This window comes from Triticum dicoccoides, chromosome 2B, assembly GCF_002162155.2.
Source record: "Triticum dicoccoides isolate Atlit2015 ecotype Zavitan chromosome 2B, WEW_v2.0, whole genome shotgun sequence".
NCBI classification, from domain to species: Eukaryota; Viridiplantae; Streptophyta; class Magnoliopsida; order Poales; family Poaceae; genus Triticum; species Triticum dicoccoides.
Window position 1 is genome coordinate 258,791,689 of NC_041383.1, and position 22,510 is coordinate 258,814,198.

The following is a 22,510-nucleotide window of genomic DNA, read 5'->3' on the forward strand; positions in this document are numbered from 1 at the left end:
CCCGTGGAGGGATGGATGAACAGTAGACGATGGGTGAACAGTAGCCCCATGGAGGGGTGGTTGAACAGGAGCCCATGGAGAGGGGTGGTTGAACAGTAGCCGGTGGAGTAGCATGCGGTGGAGGTTGGATGAACAGGAGCTCGTGGATGAACAGTCGCAGGTGGAGGCTGGAGGAGGTCGACGGTGGATGAACAGTAGCCCGTGGAGGCTGGAGGAGGTCGACGTGGAGATGAACAGTATCCCGTGGAGTCCCGTTTTGCGGTACGCCACACCCCTCCCGATGAACAGGACCCCCATTTTGACCGTAGCACTCCAACACAAGTCTGTTTCCTCCGTTTTGCGGTATGCCACACCCTCCCGATCAACAGGACCCCGTTTCGACCATAGGAGGTCCAACACAAGTCCGTTTCCTTTGTTTTGCGGTACACCAAACCCCTCCCGATGAACAGGATCCCTTTTAGAACGTGGCTGGTTGAACACAAGGTCGTTTCCTCCATTGTGCGGTACGCCATGCCTCGTTTCCGTTGCCTGTTTCGTCCAAGCCGGTTGGCTCCCACGTGTTCCGTTGTCTCCTGATGAACACGACGCATTCCATTGCCTCCCCATGAACACGCCACATTCCGTTGCCTCCCGATGAACACGATGACGACGCAGTTTCTCCGTTCCGACCCAACCATGTACACGAGCCCTGGCCGTACGTATGTGGCCATCTTTACTTTCTTGCACCCTGGCCGTTGTACGTACGTGTACATGCTACGTGCGCGCCTCTACTACGACACATGCGTGCCTCTACATCGACCAGTATGTACGTACACGTTCACGACCAGAATGACAACGCTACGTACGCTTCGACCATGTGGGTCCCGACTGTCAGGCAATTTCTTGCGTGCGAAGATGTAGCTGGTGGGTCCCAGCAGTCAGGGGGTGAATCATTTTTTTTGCCCGAAAGCACTTCCTTGTGTGCGAAGATGTATCTGGTGGGTCCCATCAGTCAGGGGGCGAATCATTTTTTCCCCGTAATATGGATGCACTTCCTTGCGTGCGAAGATGTAGCTGGTAGGTCCCAATAGTCAGGGGAAACGTTTTTTTTCACGAAATACGGTGGCCCGTCCGGTGGGTCCCTGCTGTCAGGTGGAGGAATCATTATTTTCCGCGTAATAAGGAGGCACGCACAGTCCACGTTCGATAGAAGTTGTTCCATGACCATGTTGATCACGCCGCGCCGAGAGCACCAGGGCGGTGGATGACGGCGAGGCCTAGGAAGGGGATGACGCGGAGCCGAGGAAGACACGGCAGTGGAAGCCCGCGTGGAGAGGAGTACGAGGGTTCCCTGGTTCGGCTGTGGTGTGAGGCTACCGTTACCGCAGGGCCTGGCCAGCGGTAGGAATAGTATGGGGCGCTGAGGCCTCCGTGGCAGCACAACCGACCATGGGAGGCATGAGCATGCGGCACGACAGGCGCTGCTTTGGGCGGCTGGAGCAAGAAGACCATAGGTTGAAGAAGCACTATGGCCGTTGGATGGACATCGTACGGTCACTGGAGCTAGAATCATTCATATTGACTAAGTTGACAAAGCCCTCCGTCCCCGTCAACTTAGTAGGCCCACAAGTCAGCCTCCCACCAAGGTGGGTCCCAGCTAGTAGGGGGAGTATTCATTTTTTTGTGCGTAATAAGGAGGCACTTCCGGTGGGTCCGAGCTGACAGCGGGGGGAACATTTTTTTCGTGAAATACAATGGCCCGTCCGGTGGGTCCCAGCAGTCGGGGGGAAACATTTTTTCGTGAAATAAGGTGGCCCGTCCAATGGGTCCCTGCTGTCAGGTGGAGGAATAATTATTTTGCGCATAATAAGGAGGCACTTCCTTGCGGCCGCCGTGGACCCATCTATCAGCCTCTCCACATATAGTACTCTTCCGATGGAAGTCGGTCGTTGACCATGTTGACCACGCCGCGCCGAGAGCACCAGGGCGGTGGACGACGGCGAGGCCTAGGAAGGGGACGACACGGAGCTGGGGAAGACGCGGCAGTGGATGCCCACGCGTAGAGGAGTACGAGGGTTCACTGGTCGCTGCAGTGTGAGGCTACCGTTGCCACAGAATAACAGGGGGTGTGGGTGAGTAGAGGGATGGCCTGGCCGGCGCTGGGAGTAGTACGGGGCGGTGAGGCCTCCGCGGCATCACAACCGGCCACGGGAGGCAGGAGCACGCGAGACGATCGGCGGTGCTTTGGGCGGCTGGAGCAAGAAGACCAGAGGTTGAAGAAGCACTACGACCGTTGGATGGACATCGTACGGTCACTCCAGCTAGAATCGTTTATATTGACTAAATTGACAAAGCCCTTGGTGCGCGTCAACTTAGTAGGCCCACAACTCGGATTTGGCAGAGAACACATAGTCCATTTGCGATTTGTAAGAATGTACAGCCCATTTTTCAATTCCAATGGAATTTACTACAGCCCATTTACAGTTTGTTAAAAGTACAACCCAACTTCTAGCTAGGACAACGATTAATAATTTCAAACAACCGCTCAAAACAGAATTAAAAAAATTCCCACATTTTGATGGGATCCAAAATATTTTTATCCGAAATTTCTAGTCAGGTTAAATATAATATCAAAATAAAGTTGTATTACATTAAAATCCAATGAAATATTGCGCGCGCAACAAGTAATGAAATTTAAATTTTCAAATTCCAAAAGTAATATATTTTTAAACTAATTACGCGTTTTGTGCATAGTTTCTTCCCAGTTATTATAATTACATCCCATTTATTATTTCTTAAAGTCCATTTTCTTGTTAAGCCTAATGCATACCTCCTAGGAAAGTTTGCAGCCTAGCGGGGCGGAGAATAACAAGTTGACCCAGATATTGTGTACAACTATCGGCCCAGTTGCATTGACGATGTTGAAAAAAAGGCCTGTGTAGTACAGTACAACCTAACATGGCTACTCAGCCCACATTCAGCGATGCCGGAAAGGCCCAAACAAGGCTTCTGTACAACTTTTTGAAGTCACTGAGCTCAATTAATAACTTAAGAAAAAAGTTAGATTACAGTGGAACCTAATTAAAGTTGTCATGAGCAAATAAATAATTCAACGGGTCCCACTTGTGTGTGTGTGCATGTGTGCGTGTGTGCATGTGTGTGTGTGTGAGAGAGAGATAGAGAGAGAGAGACGCATCGGTTGATGCTCGTAAATACATCTTTTAGCCATATGCATTGCTGATGCTTAGTAAAAACTTATATAGTTGACACAATCATATAGAACATCATAGCACACTGAACTTGCATACAAAAATTTCACACAGGCGGCACAATCAGGATGGAAGCAGTGGATCGCTACGGGTAGGGCTATGTTGAAACCAACAAAGTCGTACATAAAGGTTCATCGTGTTTATCAATGACGGGGAAATATCTTGAATGTTGTGCAAAGAAAACAGACAGACAACACAATAAGTTTTGCTAGCACATTAAGTTGATGTACAACCCTTTCTAAAAAAAGTTCAGGCACAAAATTAGAACAGGTCACAATCAAATGTACTAGCATATCAGTGCTTCACACCCATAGCTCGGATTTAACTAGTATCTGACAAGATTTAGTTGTTACCTCAAATTAGAGCACACCCAGGCAGTTAGCCCTGCCTCTTCTCCCAAAGAAGCAGTGGCCTCCGCCGCGCAATGGAGTAGGCCCTGTGCCATCCATCGTTCCAAGCAACATGGGGAAAGTCTAACGTTGACTCCTGTAATGGACATCGTCGACGGACCCTGGCACCAGCGGCGGCGGGAGGACTTCGATTGATGGATTGACCACTTCTTCGACATGCACGAACACTCTATACAGGTACATCCCTAACGTGGTCTGCGGCGGCCTTGGTGGGACGAATAGTACAACCCTGGTTCTTGCACTGGTATCTCAACACCAATCACCTTCGGTATGGTGGACGACTTCTTCATCCATGCCATAACCGTCAGAGCCCAGCTGTCTGGAGGAACAAACATACTTACGAGCTCACCTCCAAGGTCGTTGATAAGCTCATTCGTGGACTCGCTATTCGAAGCATGTCGAGGCATGCCGTGGAAGGTAAGCTTTGTTAAAAAATTAAGCTCAAAGGGCACCGAGCCCCATCTTGGGTGCCACCGATCAAAGCTCACCAGCGCGCCATCGCAGAACAAACATCGGGAAGATTCGAACACACGACTGCAGTCAAAAGTTGTCCGGAACCTGATGAAGAAATCAGCCCGTGGCGGACAGACTTCGACGAGCAAGTCACTTATTTGGATGTCATGCGCAATGCCAAGAGCTTTGACAAGGTCGTCCGGCGAGACACGAGGCTGGTCACCGTTGATGGTTACCATCAGCACTTTGCCAGCAAACTGGTCGTCAAGCGCCGCCATGCCACTGTTGAGCGACATCATGCAGCGACCGAAGGCAGGACGGACCTCAGGATCTCTGGCTCGGAGATCAGCATTGACCGGCGACATGATAGTGCGCTTGAGTACAGGGAGTACAGGAGGGGGATTTGGGGGAACTAGAGTAGGAATCGAGATTCTAGAGGTGGGGGAGGGGCGGGAGATTGGGGATGAAAAGGTAGCATGAATTTCGAGCACGCGCCAATATGCTCTCGGCGCGCAAGCACACAAAAACACCGATGGCGCCCACATGTCGGCCTAAGAGTCCTTATTCTTTCTTTTTTGGAGAGCCCAACCTTTTTTTGAGAATCTTTTGAGAGCCCGACCTGAGAGTCATAATTGACCTGTTTGGCATTGCGTTACTACTCGGCCCATATTCAACGACACCTCACTGGCCCAAACAAGTGTACATCATCAAAAAGACACTGAGCTCAAATTATATAACTTGGAAAAAGGAGATATACTCTGAACACTAGAGAATGGTGATTCCCTCATTTAGCCCACCAGTAGTTCGAGAGAATAAAAAGTTCGAATGAACGATATATACAACATTCAAACACTGACTAGTGACTACTACTGACATAAGCAACAAGACATGATAGTTCATAAGAAGTCTTGCTACACCACCAAAACGCACCCATATGCAGCGCTCAGACTCTCGTGATCTAGACGAGAATGACATTCTAAACAAAGGCAACTATTACATAGTAAGAGTGACATAGATGAGGATGACCAAATGACAAGCAATATGCATAACAAAAGAAAGAACTACCCATCCAGAACCAGCAGCAAAGGTAACAAAGTCATTCGAAGAGATGATCCAACACCATCATAATTTGCAGCCCCACTTCAGCGACCAGTGATCCGGAGACACCAGTACTCCACCCTTTCGGTGCAACAGCCCAATTACCTATCAACCTGAAGGCTTGAACCACATTGCTGCCTGTCGTAATTGAGACATCCAAGGATCAAAGTTAATACGGATGCCTTTGTCATTCTCACCTTCTTTTGGCTGCAGGCTGTATCGTTGACAATCAGGGGAGTTTTCTCCCGAACTCCTAGGGCTCGCCATGTAGACACAATTTTCCATAGCAAACAGAGCCTCTCTGCCATCAAGGTCCTTGCCAACGGTGATCTCCTGGTTAATCGGACAATTGAGTCTGAGAAATAGAGAGTGTGAACCAAGGCTGTTACCGCCTCCAACTAAAAAATCCTGAAGGCCCCAACAAGCTGGCATCCTGCTCATAGACGTAACAACCACTGTCTGGATACTCACGTATTTCACGGTGCTTGTATACAGTGGGGTTTTTGCAATATAACTTTTCCGGCTCATGTGTCTGAATGATCATCAGTCTTTTGCCGTTGTCTGATCGAGCGAGGAACCAGTTGTGCTTCCCTGTTTTTGGCAAATGTGGTGTGATTACAAAGAGCAGTAACTGTAGGGATACTGCATCATATCAAAAAGGACAGGCATTGTTAATGTAAGATCAACATTGTTCAGAGTATGAGTAGGATAATGCAAGAAACAACATTGATATGTCCCTGTTGGAACTGGGAGGAAAATACAGGGAAATGTATACTGGGTTCGAAAATATAGAAGTGCCATACATGGTTATACTCATGTTATCTCGCAATCGATTCTTCACAGGAAACTACCATGTCATGCATGTTATGTAATCATGTTCTGTCCTCACAAACAAATTCTTCAAGGTAACTAACACACCATGCATTGTTATATACTCGTGTTCTGTGGGCAATTTTTTTGTGAGGATATTATTCTAGCCATTGATTGCTGAAGGGCGAATATAGGTGTGTACACATGGTAAGCATCGCAGGATTTCACTACTTCCAAATATAGAGTTCTCCATATGCACATTTACTTCCCTAATGTATGGTTAGATGAAACCAACACTGTGGTGCATGTTTCTACATCATGAAAATGAGGAAACTAACATGGCCATTGATACACACTCATATTTAGTAGTAGTATATAGATTACTGTATAATAAGGATAATACCCATATATTCCTAACCGTTTGATTATTCAGGGGTACAAATTGGCTGTAATGACATGGTCACAATCGCATGAATTAACTCATTCCAAATATAGCTGATTTACGGCGTCTCTAATACATTGCCATAGTTCTAGTCAAATTCTGCTCAAATAGGGATATGCCAATCATCACAAAAAGTTCAAACAGTGTCATGGCGTCATCATTAACATGAGAGAGAAACAACTTACACGTGTCGTCCCAGCAATACGTGGTGCCATCTGCTTTGTCGATCGCGTAGATGATGCTGTTGTGTTCAATAGCATCACAGAAGTGTGTATCAGCTTTGACGATGATCCATCACGAGCTAAGTTGTCTCCAGCTAAAGAAGGCACCGGTGTAAAGATAGGCGAGTCCGCGGTCGAACAAGGCAATTAGCTTGAAGTCTGTGTAATTCACATGTCGTGTGGGCACTTGGCAGATTACAATCTTCTGCAAAACAAGGTCCGTCCAACTGACGTGGTAATCTAGATGACTTGGACCGCGATGGTAAAACTCTATATAATCCAACGAAGGAAGGATAATCTCATGGGAGGTCTGGAAGTTCACGAGCACCAACTTTTTACCGTCTTCTCTGAAGGCAGCCATCTAGTGGGAGTTCATGCCAACCCAGTACATACCTGCCAAGAAGTTTCGGGCGATGGTGATTGGATCGAAGTCGAGGGAAATGATGTACGGCGACCCACTACATACCTGCAAAGAAGTTTTGGCTAATGGAGATCGGATTGAATTCGAGGGGCATCTTGTACGCCTCCGTATCATGGTGAGCCAATCTCGCAAGACCAGATAGCAGCAAGCAGGGTGTCTTGAAAAGCTTAGGCCTTGCTTCGACGATGGCCGTGTGCATGTCCCTCGAGCATGCAGCTAGCCGCAGGGCGCTCAACATATCCATACACGAACAACAGATGTGGAGGTTGTCACTGGGGAGAATGCTCCAATCGCGGCTCATATGGATGCTACGCGGTTCACGTTCGGCCATGGTGGAGTTTGGAAGGTGGGGGTTTGGGGGGCTTTATTTACGAGGGAGAAGGCTATCGGTGCTGGAGCGGCTATCGAGGAAATAGTGGTACTGGGGGAGGCGAGCAAGGGGACGGTACACGGGGGCACAGTGAGATGGAGACGGAGATGGAGGCGACGCGAGGCGCCAATGTGCTGTACAGTGGAAGTGACAGACTGCACAGTGCACATGGTGAGGCTAACTTTGGTAACCCGAACACGCTGCCTGGACTAGTGTCAGGCGCAGGGTGTTGTGACTTCACCGTGAGGACTGGATGAATAGTGTTTTGACCATCAAGTGTACCATAGTTGTACTACTACTACTACTACTAGTAGGAACATGAGTACTCCAGTATTGTATAGCGGAAATAGGTCTCCCTTGCTAGCATGCATGTTCACTTCATCCTTCAAGTATCATCCATATTGTGAGCAGTACCAAATTCTCGTGCATGCGGGAAGTGCGAAGATGGGCCTTTGATGAGGATAACCGTGTACTCCCTCCATATAGGTGAGCGCAACCTAGGTGGATGTAGATTGGATGAGAAAGAGCACCTGGACGAGCAAAACTTCCAACCACGGCACTGTTACAAATGGAAGCAAAATCAACAATTAGTACGTAGTTATAAGGATGCCTTTTCGTCTCTCCAAGCAGGCCCAATCAACGCCCTGCCGTGATGCAAGCAGTGGTCGTTCTGGTGCATCAAGGACGGTATGCAAATTGTTCCACACTTGAGAAGAGGAAAAATGGAAAGGTAGAACGCAGCAGGAGAGGAAGAGAATGCTGGCTAATGAGGCTGGGAGGGGATCAAGCAGGAAGTTAATGCTCCACGCCTAAAGATTTTGGGAAAACCTGATTTTCATAGGGTGACTTACTCACCTAAACGGAGGGAGTATTCCTTAACCAGAGAATGTTGTGTCTCCCACTCACACACCAATATCAATCTGAACCAGCTACAACACATTTTTTTATCTGTTTGCATAGGTCCCACCTACCAGGAAGGATGGGCAAGTACATGAATAGGTACTACTCATCAGTCTACCCGCATAGCCTTTTTGTTTAGTCTACCTAGCCATCTAATCAACAGCCTACATGCCACTTCTCCCATTTACTTCTCCACCGGGAACCGATTTTCCTCGGCTTCTTCACCTCCCCTTCGTCTTCATTTGCATCCAAACCCCACTGTGTTCACATTGTTTTAACCTCCTTAAATAATCATCTACTACTTCAGTTAGACTAGCCATCTAATCCTAATTCTCCAAACCATAGCCCTCTGTTCCAGCAGTCCCAAATGGCGAAAGAGATGCAAGTTTTTAGCGTCCAACATGTCCTCGTCGAAGGCTCGTTGAGCATAGTTGCCACCGTCACCGTCCACCCAAGGGTTGTTCGGCAATGGATTAACAATGTATCCAACTCCCTCGAAAAGGTAGAGACGAGGGTCATTGATCTCGACGCATAGTACACGGAGCGTGCCACTGGGAAGATGTGCCTCTAAGATGATGTTTTGGTCTACCACATCATACACTCGCCCTCCATACCAGGTGAGCTTCACGATTTCTTGTCTCGGGAGGACGTATACTTCTGCGGGGCAGCCATCGAAGGGGACAAACAGAAGCTGGATCCGTAAAACCTTGATTTGAAAAGCATCGCTGACCTAAAAACTAGAATCAAAATTCATGTAGAAGATTGTGATAAACAGACACCATCCCTATTCGATGTAGCAAATTTTGTGCTCGGTACAAATCTTCAGAAGGGTGACGAGACGGTGGCATTAAGGTCGTCTGGATGGGAGAATTATCCCTTGACGTACGAGCGGATAAAATATGCTACCCTCGATGCCCGTGTGAGTTTCGAGATAGCTGCAAGGTCCAAAGAGCTTGTTGCGAAGCCATCTCCTACAGAAAATGAGAAGAAGAAGAAGAAGAAGAAGAAGAAGAAGAAGAAGAAGAAGAAGAAGAACAGGCTGTACTAGCAGGAGGGCATTATGGATGGATGAACTATTTCCTCTCTTGTAAAAATAATTATTCCTTCTCGGTGTATATTGATATAGATGGACTATTTCGATGGTGTGCATGTCTTTGGAACAAAGTAGTAGCGTGGGTCCGCTTGACTATAAGGAACTATTTATCCGCATATATAGCTTTCTTTGCTACTCCTTCTAGTGATTGGTATGTAGTGCATGTGTCCGTAGACATGACAGCTTGTCCATGGAAGTTCAACTACGACGACCATCACATTTCATCCACTGCCACTCGCGATTCCCACGACGCCGCTCCAACCCACGGCACCATGTCCCCCGACGTGTGCCTCACCCCTCTCGGCGGCACCGCCCCTCTGCCTTTGTGTGCATGACATGTGGGCCACCTAAAATGCAGCGAGCATCAAGTTTCTACCACAACCACATGCGATTCCCACGACGTCGCTCGAACCCATGACACCACACATCCCCCGACCTGCAGCTCACCCCTCTCGACCCCACTGCCCCTCTGCCTTCGGGAGCATTACACATGGACCAGTCACCTATCGGGTCCACATGTTATTGACTCAAGGCAGGTGTAGTAAGGCGCTGAAGCTCAGTCCCGACGGCCCTGAGAGGGAAATGTAACTCCTGCGCCATGCCTTGTGGTGCTACCGCTGCACGAACTCATGCCAAACTCGAGATTTGTTTCTTTACTATACATGCACGCAATGTTTTAATGGACATTGTAATCTCAACATGTGATGGGGAGCTCTAAATTGGAATTTGAAACTTATAAAACGAAAAGATTCAAAACAAATAAACTGGGAGAGAGGGAGTATATCGTAGGATGTGTCCCATACAAAATAAGTCCCCTGGTTTGTCACCGCGAATATGCAGTAAGAAAGGAGCAAGTCTTCGTACTCGTACGGCAACAAATCGGCCGCAGACAGCATGGTCCGCCTTTGACAGCCATGTGCAAGGTTCGTACTAGCTTATTCAATCTCACCATGGTTCCACAGTACCAATTCATGCGGTGGCCCATTGCATGGATGATCCCAATGTTGGACAAAGGTTCTACGGGAATGGTGTCACCGTTGTAAATGTTGTGCAAAATTATGTTGGTACCCTCCCATACATATGCAAGCCAATCTCCACTCGCACTGAGCCTAACCTGTGAAACAGTGGGCAGGGGGAGAATTAGGAAATGGACACGGAAGTTGTCTTTAGAATGCATTTACTACGTGATCAAACTCATCACCTACTCATCGGAGTAAATTCGAGTGCCCCTCAACGTCGGCATCTCAAGCGGCATCAACTTGCAACTACGGCCACGCCGCGCTGGAGAGACCCCCAAGGAAACATCCTCGTGCGTTCCACGGAACATCAAGATGCATTTGTATGAGTAGTTTATCTTGTGAGAGGAAAGGATGAACAAGGGAAGGCCTCTAGAGATAGAGATAGACACTACTACTACCAATGTGCTGGCCCGTGCGTTGCAATGGATCCAAAGTAGTACTCCCTACGTCCCAAAATAAGTATTTCGACTTTATAATAACTCTAATAGAAAGTTGTACTAATGTTGAGACACATATTTTGGGAAGGAGGGAGTAGAATAATACTTGTTCACGTGCTTGAAATATAAACACTCTAGTTTTGATATACATGTGTCAGCAGACATGACAGCTTGTCCATGGAAGTTGAACCACGACGACCATCACGTTTCTTGTTTCTACCACTGCCACACCCACACGCGATTCCCACGACACCACTCCAACCCACCACATGACGTCTCCTGACATGGACATGGATCCTCTGACGTGGCTATCACTACCTTGCCCTGCCTTTCCTTCGCTGATAGGTGGGACCCATGCTTGGCGGTCCCACATGTCAGTGACAGAATGGTAGGATTATTCGCGTCAGGGGATCCTCATCCCCCCGACGTGCACTTCATCCCTCTCGGCCCCACCGCTCCTTTGCCTTTGTGTGCATGACATGTGGGCCAGCTAAACTACGGCGACCATCAACTTTCTACCACAGACACACCCGATTGGACGCGGTTTGCCTGCTCTGCTGCTGTGCTCTGATCCGTACTCACGCACCATCGAATTTTCATCCAGCGGCTGTGACACATTTCATCCCGGGCATCAATCCTCAGCTGGAGTACTTCTGTACTACAAGTAGTACCTGCCGGTGTGGCCATCTACACCTCGTAACGCCCCGACTCCCAGCTGTGGCACCCTCGCCACAGCCACGCCACCACCGGCTGATTCATCTCGAACGACTGAGTCGCGAACCACGCCACCATCATGAGAATGACATGTGGGCCTGCCACATGTGGGCCAGCCGCATTTAAGGTCCGCATGTCATTGACTCATAGGACGGGCACTAAGCCACTGAAGTTCGGTCCCGTGGGCCCCGAGAGGTAAATGTAACTCCTGTGGCAGGCCTTGTGGTGCTCCTGCAGTACGAGCTCGTGCCAAAAACGGAATTTGTTTCTTACTACTACCAACTAGTACTAGTAAGGTACACGTGCATTGCACACATGAGATTCTGGTGGTTTGTGCATTATGCTTCTACATGTGGAGTTTTCTAGATTCTACATGTGGGAAAATCTGGTGGAATGTAGATCATATCCAATGGCAAGTAGTGCTCGGATTTGCCATATTTGTACCGTCGGATTGGCTTCATCCAACGACCAACTTTCAAAGTTATTCACACACTATATAGGGGTATAGGTATATATATGTTTGGTTTGCAGCCTAAGGTTGCCACGCCTAAGCTTAGGCGTGCCACAATATCTTAGGCATGTGTTTGGTTCATTGCTACACTTGTGGCTTGCCACACTTTTCTGGCTACATGGTCCACATGTCATAGACTCAACTTCTTGCCAAATCTTGCCACACTTGTGGTGCCCATTTTGTTAGCCACATTTTTTGCGGCAGACACGGGGGTTGTTTGGTTTTAGGCCTAGCAATGCCACACTTTATCATACAATGTTGCCAAACTTTCCTAAGGTTAGGCGCTGTTTGGTTAGTAGGGCTATTTGAATTGTGACTATCTTTGCCATATATCGCCACATGATTTTTGCACCACTTGCCACACTTGCCTTAGTTGAGTTGCTTTGTTAGCCACACTTTGGCTTGCCTAAGGGAATCTTGCCACACAGTTATTAGGGCATGTTTGGTTTGTGACTAACTTTGCCAAAGATTGCCACACCTAAAGTTAGGCAAGCTTGACCAACTTAGGTGAGTGTTTGGTTCAAGCCACATCTTAGGCAATCCCCACTTGGACCCCACATGGCATACACATAAAAAATGTGGCAAGATTCCCTTAGGCTTGCCAACTTGTGGCTCTCATTTTTATGAACTAACCTTATGCAAGCTTGGCAAAAATGTGTGGCAAAGTGTGGCAATGCTAGGCCTAGAACCAAACAACCCCTTTGTGTCTATGACATGTGGGGCTCACTGGTCATAAAAAATCTTTGCCTTAGGTGTGGCTAGAACCAAACACCTACCTAACTTGGTCAAACTTGCCTAAGGTTAGGTGTAGCAAAGTGTGGCAAGGTGTGGCTATGAACCAAACAACCACTAAGATTGCCAAAGATTGCCACACGTAAGGTTAGGCAAGTTTGACTAACTTAGGTGAGTGTTTGGTTCAAGCCACACCTTTGGCCAGCCACATTAAGGCCCCACATGACATACACACAAAAAATGTGGCAAGATTCCCTTATGCTTGCCAACTTGTGGCTCTCATTTTGAAGAAATAATAACTTTGCCTAAGCTTAGTTGTGGCAAAGTTAGTCATGAATTAAGTTCAACAATGGAGTTTTCTAGATTATACATGTGGCATAATCTGGTCGATGATATCCAACGGCCAGTAGTGCTCGGATTTGCCATCTTTGTACCGTTGGATTCGCTTCATCCAACGACCAACTTTCAAAGTTTTTCACACACTATATAGGGGGTATAGATATAGATGTGCCGGTCCATTGCAATGGATCCAAAGTATATCTATTTAGTGGAGTGCACTCTAAACACATTATCTATTTATTTTTCTCTAACCTTTCGTAGCCATGCAACCAAGCCACATAAGCTTCATGGGTGCCCCCCACATCATATTATTCATACTACGTTGACTTAAAAAAGATAAATCACCCAAAACAAGATCTTCCCGTTTTTTGTTCCTACGATGTTGTGCCGTGCATGTACCTACTTGTTGCATTGTGGTAGTACTAGTAATATAGTATTAGGAGTACAAACTTGGTACTAGTAGGAGTAGTACTAGTACGGAATGCTCCTACTCTATCAACGAGCCCCATCTGACACCAAATTTCTTGGCTTCCGTGCTACAGCTAGATCTTCCCCTCATTTCTTTTTTCCAATCCGGCGACGGGCGGGGTGCGGTTTGCGGTTTGCTCAACGGCGGTCCGACATGAAAGTGAAAATGCTAGGCAACATGCCTTCCCTAAGCTATGTGTCGTGCCAGATGGGCCATGAAGTACTCCCGATTCCCGGGTGTGTGGGGGTGCGACGCGAACGCGGCATGCCTTTTCCTTTTACTAGCAATGTGCCCGTGCGTTGCGACAGATCCAAAGTAGTAGAATAGTAGTACTTGTTCACAAACTTGAAAGAAATCACTCTTGTTTTGATATACTCCTAATATATTACTCCTTCCGTATCTAAATATTTGTCTTTTTAGAGATTTCAAATGGACTATCACATACAGATTATATAGACATATTTTGAAGTGTAGATTCACTCATTTTGCTCCGTATGTAGTCAATTATTGAAATCTCTAGAAAGAAAAATATTTAGGAACGGAGGGAGTACTTCTGACACAAAATATATTTCTCAGGCTGTTTTGATGAGGTGAGGGAGGGATGTGGTTGCTTTCAAGATAATAAGGGGTTTTCTACAAATTGGAGCAGAAAAGTGGGTATTGTTGCAAAAATGCAACAACTTACCTCACAACCATTAGATGCAGATCAAATGGTCGGAAATGACGGATGACAGACACACCACCATCACCAATTGAGTCTTTTATAAAGAAAAAAGTAGGAGTAGAGAAACATGGATAAATTGTAACATTTGGTTCCGCTCCTTGGCATGATCGATAGATAGAAATAGTTATTGGAAATGCTAGGGAGGGTTTATTTCCGCCAGATAAGTAGGGTACATAGTACTAGGTTGGCGCATCGTCGGTTTGGTCACACGCGGTCCGACATGTTCTAGTGTTTCTAGCAAGATGCCCGTGCGTTGCACGAAGTTGATGGAAAAGGTAAGCACAACTTATAAATTGATGGATAGAGTACTAGTTATATGATGCATATAATTAAGCAAATGGATCGCACATGTCGGTATTGACTAGAACGAGGATGCAACAGCACAATAAGAATTAAGGCCACGATGATGCGATCGTAGTGGTGGTTACAGAAGGCAAGAAGAAAGATGGATCCATGAACGTACGACCTCCTCCTCCTTAACTTAGTGCGCCGGGCCACCGACCGGCGGCTAAGGAGCAGCGCCTTTTGTGGCAAGGTCGAGGTGCTTCTCAGCAAAGGCATCCAAGGCTTCCAGCCGGTTGAGGAAGGCCAATGTCGTAGCGTCCTCACTGGCCTTGTAGATACCTATGTACACGATTTGCTCGTACATGTGGATGTGTAGGTCGAAGAATTCTTCCAGGGCAAGGCGCCTCGTAGTGAGCGTGACCTCCAGGTGGACATTCTTCATGGCGTCGGCGGGCAGTCGCAGGGCCACCAGTGCTTGAAAGAGGTTCCGACCATGGAGGCCGATTAGGGTGGCAGGCAATGAGGAGCCCGGGCGCGCGGGCTAGAGGAGTATGGCGATGTCGTCCGCGAGCTTCTTGAGGACGGTGAACTTGTTGCTGGTGGCAACGATCATCTGGTCCAACTGAGAGTCATAGTTGGCGTCGACGTCAGCCATCCACCAGCCGGTCTCCAACACCGTCTGGAGGTGATCCTCGGCGCCATGCCGCAGGCTGGCATCGTGGACCATCTGGCACAACCGCTGGCCGCTCACGTGCATCGCTGCCATGGATCTGGAGTGAGCTCTTTTGTGCTTAGTGTAGGTGCTTAGCCAAATGCTTAGGTGTGTATGATGTGGTATATGCATTGGAATGGAGGGGCACCTTTATATGAGGGCAATGAGGGCAAACTGCGTTGCATTCACATCGTGTAGCCTCTTTTCCCGGACCTCCTCCCATTACTTCCCTCATGCATTTATTGAAGGAGGATGCATTGTCTGTTGAACATTTAGGGAACCGCTACTCCCTCCCTCGTCTACATTAAAGCTGTATCAGGAACTGCGCCCCCCGCTGTCAAATCGAATACTCCCTCCGTCTACGTGAGTAAGTCGTCTTACGAAAACCAAATAGTAAACACATAGGCGCGGTGCATTAACTCTCATGTTGTTTCTTATTTTTTGACATAAATAGAGGAATCAACCAATAAGAGATGTGGGGCTTGTATGCTTTTAATGACTTGAGACTATCAAACATGACATGCAGTGGTCAGTTCGTTGCACGCAATGATATTAATAATGCTTAGTATCATATATTAGTATCATGTAGTACTTTATTTATTGCCATGTATGACACATAGTAGCATAGCATTTATTATGACGGTATCATGATATGATACTCAACTCTCTCTTTCTTCATTTAATTCTATGACATCTCATCAAAATTGCCTAGTTGGCATGCATGATATAGCTATGATACGACCATTACAACAATCCTTTGCAAATAAAATTAAGTTCTCTCGTTTTCCTCTCCACCTTGGTCACCTAGACGGAGGGAGTATACTGTACTATTTAAAAGTCGAGGGCGGGGCTTTTCTTGCACGGTAGGCGGGGCAGTTCCACCTAGTCGGTTCGACAGAGACGCGAGAAGATGAGGGAGTAGGCTGCTGCAAACGTAGGGCTGTGTGATTTGATAGCGAGTTACTGCTGGACAGGTGGGGCCCCGTGATTTGACTTGCCATTATCATTTTAACTGCGGCGCTACGACCGGCGTGAGTCTCCTGATTCCTGACCACCTCCATACAGGTGCCTCTCCCAATGCTCCACCATGTAGTTGAGGCTGGCTCTTGCATGAGAGCCCACTTCTCCACTTTTTCCTTGCCTCTTTCCTCCGCATATGCGGAAATGCCATGTACAGCGGGCTTATATCCCACTATTGTAGTACTTACTTGCTCCTACAGGTGCTAAGCTTGCCACATAGGCATAAAGTCTGATGTGGCAAGTTTGGTGACCCAAGGAAGAAACGGTGCTAAGCGTGTGTACCTAGGTGAAAAGACAATTTTGAGTCTATAGCTAATTAAATGAAGCAAACTTAGCAACAAAAAACTACTATTAAGCACCTATGCATTGGGGACTTGATTTCTAAGCCATTTAATGCCCTTAGCACCTCATCTAAGCACCATTTCATTGGAAGAGGTCACTCCTTGGCAAATGCAATAAATACTACTGCCTCTGTCCCATAATATAAGAACGTTTTTGGCACTACACTAGTGTCAAAAACATTCTTATATTATGGGACGGAGGGAGTACGAAGGAAGAGATAAAGAGAAGTAAAAAAATAAATACACTTATAGCCAACCTTATAGCTAACCTTGTTGTAGTATGAGTGACTAAGTGATGACATGCCAACATCAGATAGCCTAACGCACCGTGTTAAATCTCCAAGGGCGCGACCGCGCGAGCGACGCGACAGTCATGGTAGGCGCGACCATGATACGGGCTGCTGGCATCCCTTGGATCTGAGATCGAACGGTTGCATGCTAAGTTGCTGAAAATTTGCAGAATAACCCTCCAGGATAGGATATTCACCCATAGGTCTAGAATCACGCCATGCAACCATTCAATCTCAGATCCAAGGGCTTTCGGAAGCCCGTATCATGGGAGAATGGAAAGCCACTAACCTGCCATTCGCACGCTGGCAGATCGCTCCTACTCGTCCCTGCACGTCCTTTAATATTATGGCGGTTCGCTCCTAGTCGTCCCGTCCTTTCACATTACGGCAGTTCCACTAATCCTAACCCTCCTCCCAAATCCATGGCGTCCCAAATCTCCATGATCGACGGTGAGTACAAGGTTAGAACCATCATCGGTGATGAGTTCGACGTCATGTACACCCTTTCTTCCACGATGGTAAAAGGATGCCTTTCTTGCTTCAGACGCATGTTTGAAAACTCAGATGATGAGTGGGTCGCTGGGATAGATGTTGATTACACCACAGTCCTGGGACGAGAGAAGGATCTAAAGGGCGAAGAGAGGAAGAAGCCCACCATGATCCAGGTTTGCGTGCATGACTTATGCTTGGTCTACCACATATGCCATGCCGACGCTGAATGCTTGGATTTTAAGAACTTCCTTGGGAGCAACCTAGTCAAATTCGTTACTGTAGACTTTACGAATGACAAAGAAGTCCTGGGTCAGATAGGCCTCATTGTAGGCAACCCCTTTGACCTGTAGAAGAATCGGCTGCTGCCCTCCGGTGGCTAGTCTTCAATGCTGACCCTGGAAGGAGCCATGGTTCATCCTTCATACGGTAAACTGGAGAAACCTCAATACACGTTTCATCATTATGCATGGCAGTGGAATGTACTAGATATAGACCACATCCACTATGCTGCAATGGATGGCTACGTTTGTTTCAGTATATACAAGGGTTGGATGAAGAGCAAGAGCCAAGTGTGCGGTTCAGGCAAAGAAGTATCGGCCAAGAGGAAGAGGGACAAGGACAAAGTCGAGGACGTGGACGAGGACTCCGAGTAAGGTGGTTGTGTCGTTGCTCATGGTGGTTCTAATGCAGTGTCTACCAAAATAGTTGCAAAGTTTAATTTCAGGTGTGCTTAGTTTAATTTGAGGGGTGTGTTGTGCTGAGCCCCCAGCAGAACTATGTTATGTTTCTTCTTGTTACTCTAACTCTTCAGTACATACATACTAGTATTTCTTACATTTCATCTTTTAGTTGGTATAGTACTACCACTCGTTTCTTCATATTATATACGTATAATATACATGGCCAACATCATCTAGCCAGCAGTTTAGTTGTCAAAGAATTTCAGGGTGCTTAGTTTTGTCCAAGAATTCCAGCGTGCTTAGTTTTATTTGAGGGGTGGGTTGTGCTGAACACCATTATTGTGACTAGCCTTTTTAACAGTACTATATGCATAATTTGGCGACGAGCGCTCTCTATATGTACCGCCTTTTTTTTAATTTCTAGTTTTGCTCCATGGCGCAATCCATCGATACTACTACTGTACAAAAGTGGAGTATATACATTTTTTTAAAAGGCTAGAGGGTGGGGCAGTCTAGCTTGGTCGGTTTCATGAGAGGCGAGGGCCTTTGTGATTTGACGGCTCATTACTGCTGTCAAATCGAATAGTACTGCGCCACCCGCTGCACGCCCGGCTGAACACGCCTCCTCGCCTCCATTAAACCCCTCCGTTAAACCCGCATGCAAATCGAGAATCCTACTCCGGCCACACATCCGTTCATGAGCGGGCCAGAATTAAACGCAACACCGGCCGACCTCCTCCCGTTTGCCCTCAGTTTAAACAAGGCCAAACGCCGGCCAAGCTCCTACCGTCCACCCTCTATTTACACGAGGCCAGACAGACACCGGGCAAGAATCGTACCCCTCCGCCGCTCCCCCATCTCCTCCTTCACCATTTTGTCCACTCTTTCGATTGCTGTCGAGGAGCCGTTCTCTGGCATATTACCCGGCTGGGTGGCCCGCCGAGCCCTCCGGATACGGGCGAGGTCACTCGGTGTTTCACCAACCTCGCTTGGCCTGACGGAGCCAGTTGCCGCCCCAAGCAGGCACGTGGTTCAGCAACTCGCTGCTCCAGTTCAGCTGGATAAGGAGTGGCGAGTTGCTCCACGCCGGCACGGCGGCGCCGGTACGGGCGTCATCGCTGCCGTGTCGTACCGCGCCACCAGTGTCTGCGGTGGGCGCGCCTCCCGTGTCTGTGGGCGCGCCTCCTGTGCCTGCGGTAGTGCCATGTCGGCAGAGACAGAAGCCGGTTGCATGGAGAGCGACGAGTCGGTGGCCAGCTTCTCCGTGTCCGCCGCCATCATCAAGGAGAAGTAGAACACGGGAGGCCGCCGCCACTTGGGACCCATGAAGGCCACCGCTGAGGCGACGACTGCGCATTCAGGTGGTTTCTTTGCTGCTTCATCTCTTCCGAGGACCTTCGTAGACCCCGCAAGTGTTTGACGGACATGAGAAAGACAAAGGGATCCGCGGGCGGCCATTTAGATTATGTACTCCCTTTGCAGCTGGCGGGAAATATTTGTTCTAAGAATGGATAAATTGTATGTATCTATAACTAAAATAAGTCTAGATACATCCATTTCTAGGACAAGTATTTCCGGGCGGAGGGAGTATTAATTATACCAAGAGAGCCGGATTGGCACCGCTTAGTTCATGTAAATGTAATGAAATCCATCATGTTTACATGAAGATCCGGCTTTTTTATACGAAATCCTTCATGCTTATATGAAATCAGTCCGTGTTTGCACGAATTTCATCTGGTTGGTTAGAGTTGTGAAAATATATGCCGCTGGCATTTGATGTTGTCCTCCGCTGAAGGAAGCGGGAGGAAATTTGCAGGCTGCCATTGGAGATGCTCTTATACTGGAAATAATAGAGTGACATCCAATCCATTTGAGTTAATTGCCTGTATGTTTGTCCCTCTATAAAAAGTTAATTGCATGTACAGTGTACACGTGACTTGCAGGGTGGCTACAGCTTCGTACAGAAAGTTAAAAAGAAACAAGTCCATCCTTAATCTTGTATTCTAAGTACTCTGTGGGTTCCACTGTCACTACAGTAGCGAAAGAAGTATATATTAAATAAGTAATATATAACATAAAAATCTAAAGTTAAAAGACAGAATTCGAACTCATGTCATCGCGTTGCGAGCATCCGGCGCTAACCAGTCCAGCACATTTTTGTTGTAGACAATGCTGGAGATATATCTCCATGTCTACTTTTATACTCCATTCGTTTCTAAATATTTGTCTTTTTCAGATTTCAAATGGACTACCACATACGGATGTGTATGTAGACATATTTTAGAGTGTAGATTCACTCATTTTGCTCTGTATGTCTTTTTAGGAAGGGGTCAGATTTCTCCTTGATTTATTTATGAGGTATCCAGATGGCATTGCACCGCCAAGAAAAGAGGGTAACATCAAAATTATGGACTACTTTTTTGAGTATGTTGGTAAGGTCCGGTCATAGCCACTTGTTGAAATATCTAACAAGACAAATACTCCCTCCGTCCGGAAATACTTGTCATCAAAATGGATAAAAGGAAATGTATCTAAACGTATTTTAGTTTTAGATACATATCTTTTTATCCATTTTGATGACAAGTATTTTCGAACGAAGGGAGTATTTAGGAACGGAGGGAGTAGAAAACAGAGTTGGTGATGATGGTGTGCGTGCCATCCTGCAATATAGGCCGCCGGATTTATATCTAACGGATAGGAAAGAAACTATTGCAATTTTGCAAAAATACACCCACATGCCTCTCCACGTTCGCAAATAAGGCCTTCCCTCGTTCAGCCTTTTCTCTCACAAGATAAACTACTCATACAAATGCATCTTGATGTTCCGTGCAACGCATGGGCAGCTAGCTAGTTTCTTTTAAAATTGTTGCTGCGATAATTGGGTTGAAGTGATATATTTTATGTCTGCCCCAAATGATTTCAGATTCACTAGTAGTAACAAAGAAAAGGTTGCCTTGTTAATTAACAGAAAACAGGGTGAAGACTATCACATGAGGCCGGTAAAAACAAGGCACACTGGGTTCAGCTCATCGTCACTACAGCTATGCGCGTGCGGGAAGTCTACATATCGAGGGGGCTACCGAGCGAGGCACCGAGATAAATGTTTGAGAGAGAAACCAATTGATAGATTATGATCAGATTGAGTTGTCACCCTTCTTCTATCATTGTTGGTGGGGGGGAGAGAAAGACGTATTGAGAGTGTGCGCGGTAGGCACAGAGGCACAACTAGCGAGTGTGTGTATGTGTGTGTGTTTGAAATAGGAGTAGATAGATTATTATCAAGATCGAGGTGCCGCCGTACTCCTTCGGTGTCGGGTAGTGTGTGTGTGTGTGTGTGTGTGTGTGTGTGTGTGTTTGAGAGAGAAGCCATTCGATAGAATAGTATCAAGATCGAGGTGTCACCCTACTCCTTCGGTGTTGGGAAGTGTGTGTGTGTGGGTGTGTGTGTGGGTGTGGGGGGGGGCAGTGACACTCACATATCTCTACTCTTATAAAAAAACAGAGTTGGTGATGATGGTGTTCCTGCCATCCTGCAATATAGGCCATCCAATTTATATCTGACGGATAGGAAGGAAACTATGGCAATTTTGCAAAAAGATACCCACACCCCTCTCCGCATTTGCAAATAAGGCATTCCCTCGTTCATCCTTTTCTCCCACAAGATAAACTACTCATTCAAATGCATGTTGATATTCCATGCAACACATGGGCATCTTGCTAGTAGGGAGAAGGAGTTTGTGTGACACATATCTAGCTATATTAAGGGATAGGTAGATAGGATTTGTGCGAGGCATACTTAAAGCTTCACGAAGATAAACAAACAGTGTGCATGCAAGTGTCGGAAAAAATGAAGCGAGAAACAATGTGTGTGTGTATGCGCACGCGCGCGTGTGTGTGTGTGTGAGAGAGAGAGAAAGAGAGAGAGAGAGGGAGAGAGAGAGAGAGAGAGAAATCTCAAAACAAAAGGTGCTCTGTTGGAATCCCATTGCATGTATTCATATGGTTCCGGAACTCGAGTTAACCATAGGCATATGTGTGAGAGACATTATTATAATTTGAGACATTAGTGGCTGTGGGTGGGCAGAATGAAAGGGGTGGGCGTGTTAGACAGAGAGAGCGTGCGTGTTTCTGTGTGAGAGATTTGTGGGATGGGGTAGAAAGACGAATTTAACCTTGATGGAGGGAGAGAAATACACGAAGTGCGCATGTGTGATTCCGATGCCCACAGGAAAATGAGATATGTATGCGTGTGAGAGAGATTGCACAATTCATTCACGTA